Here is a 2592-nt window from a genome sequence, read left to right as displayed (position 1 = left end):
TTGTATACATCTAATTTGTGTCCCTTGTATATTTTATGACATTTCAAAAGATTATACTGCAAGAACCTACTTTATATTGTGGTTTGCCTTTCACACACCATTAGTAATAAGCAAGATCTCCATAAACATACAGTAGCCTTCCTAAAGGTCTAGTGTTTGATTTCGTTGAGTAAAGAAATCTACAGAAAGTTTACATTACATTAAGTTTTGTCATGTAGTCTATAAAGAATAAATAATTCCACTTCTACGTAACGTTTTTAAGAAAGGGAGACCAATTGAGAGTGCCCTCTTCTTTTGGTAATTATCACCTTGATATAAATATGAACCGTTTCGAAAAGATGACATGGCTTCAGATTTTAAATTTAAGCGAATCAGATGTACCGTATTACGTAAACTAATCATAAAACTGATGTAACAAAGTGAGAGACAATTTTGATTCCTTATGTATAGCAAATAAGCCCTCCATAAATAATGTCTACTTGTAGCTGCATTCTGTAGAAGTTCCATGTCTCCTTGCTGGCCGAAAATTGTCCTCAGTAAGTACATCAACCTTTCCACTGTTTCTTCTAGGTATCCATACCTGTTGACACACCATAATTAGTCAGACATCAAGATTTCAGAAAATACTGATTTACTTCTTCAGCTGATTAATTATCAATAATTCACTGATAATGAAATTAAATTCGTTTACCATTTCATTTATACAAACGTCGCTCTATGAGCTATTCGTCATATCATTGGGTCGGCTAATTGCATTATATATCGGCGTTTAATTTGATGACAGCTATATCTAGAGTAGCTTTGTTTTCTGTAAAGTATTATTATTTCAATTAGCGAATAAAGAAAGTGAATGTGATGTCATTAATTTGTGTAAAAACAAGCCACAAGGAATTATAAAGGTCATGTGCAAGTAAGTCTGATTTCAATATCAGGAGACAGCCAATTTAACATTTAGAAACGCTTAAATCACTTGATTATCAATTACACAAGTGACAGGCTAACCCGGATTCCACTACAAACTTAAGTATGAAAATGAATCAATAAATGCTTTTTCTAACATTCCCCACTCAATAATAGCAATAAATATTATACATGTATACCATATATAAAAGTGAATTTTTGTATGTTATACTAAGTAAATTTGTATGTAAGTTTGTATATTTGTGGGCTAGAAATCCGAACCGCTTGACTGATCTAGACAAAATTAGGCATGTGGCCATCATTTGACCCAACTCAGAAAATAGGGTAGGTTTCAAACCCATGCCTCTGCCCCCTTCCCCTTCCTCCATCCCCCCTTCAACCTACCCTTTGAAACTTGTGGTAAATAAACTATACGGGTTTATCATACCTCATTACTGAAAATGCTTTTCAGTCAACACAGTATTACCTGGATAAGAGGGACAGAAAACACTTTTATCAATAAAGGGACAGTCACCACATCCCGGGATTGTAAGGTTTGGCAAATGGATGTTACAGACTAAATACACACAAAGCAAAGTCACCACAGTAATATCTGGATGAAAGGGTCACCACAGTAATATCTGGATGAAAGGGTCACCACAGTAATATCTGGATGAAAGGGCCACCACAGTAATATCTGGATGAAAGGGTCACCACAGTAATATCTGGATGAAAGGGTCACCACAGTAATATCTGGATGAAAGGGTCACCACAGTAATATCTGAATAAAACGGACAGTCACCACAGTAATAACTGGATATAAGGGACAGTCACCACAGTAATATCTGGGTAAAAGCGACAGTCACCACAGTAATACCTGGTTAATTGGGACAGACAGCACAGCAATACCTGGTTAAAGGGGACAGACAGCATAATAATACCTGGATAAAAGGGACAGTCACCATAGTAATACCTGGGTAAAAGGGACAGTCACCACAATAATGCATGGATAAAGGGTACAGACAGCACAGTAATGACTGAATAAAAGGAGCAGTCACCACAGTAATATCTGGGTAGAAGCAACAGTCACCACAGTATTGTCTGGATAAATGGGACAGACAGCACAGTAATACCTGGTTAATTGGGACATACATGACAACAATACCTGGATAAAAGGGACAGACAGCACAGTAATTTTTGGATAAAATGGACAGTCACAACAGTAAAATTTGGATAAAAGGGACAGTCACCACAGTAATAACTGGATAAAAGGGAAAGACAGCACAGTAATACCTGGCTAAAGGTGACAGACATAACACTAATACATGGGTAAAGGGGGACAGACAGCACAGTAATAACTGGATAAAAGTGGACAGGCAGCACAGTAATAACTGGATAAAAGGGACAGTCACCACAGTAATACCTACATAAAAGGGACAGACAGAACAGTATACCTGGTTGAAGGGGACAGGCAGCACAGTAATACCTGGTTAAAGGGGACAGACAACATAGTAATGCATGGATAAAAGGGACATTCACCACTGTAACACCTAGATAAAAGGGACAGACAGAACAGTAATACCTGGTGAAAGGTGTCAGACAGAATAGTAATATACCTAGATAGAAGGGACAGTCACCACAGTAATACCTGTATAGAAGGGACAGTCACCACAGTAATACCTGGATAGAAGG

Source organism: Macrobrachium rosenbergii, chromosome 24 (genome assembly GCF_040412425.1).
Source record: "Macrobrachium rosenbergii isolate ZJJX-2024 chromosome 24, ASM4041242v1, whole genome shotgun sequence".
NCBI lineage: Eukaryota > Metazoa > Arthropoda > Malacostraca > Decapoda > Palaemonidae > Macrobrachium > Macrobrachium rosenbergii.
This window is presented reverse-complemented; position numbering follows the sequence as displayed.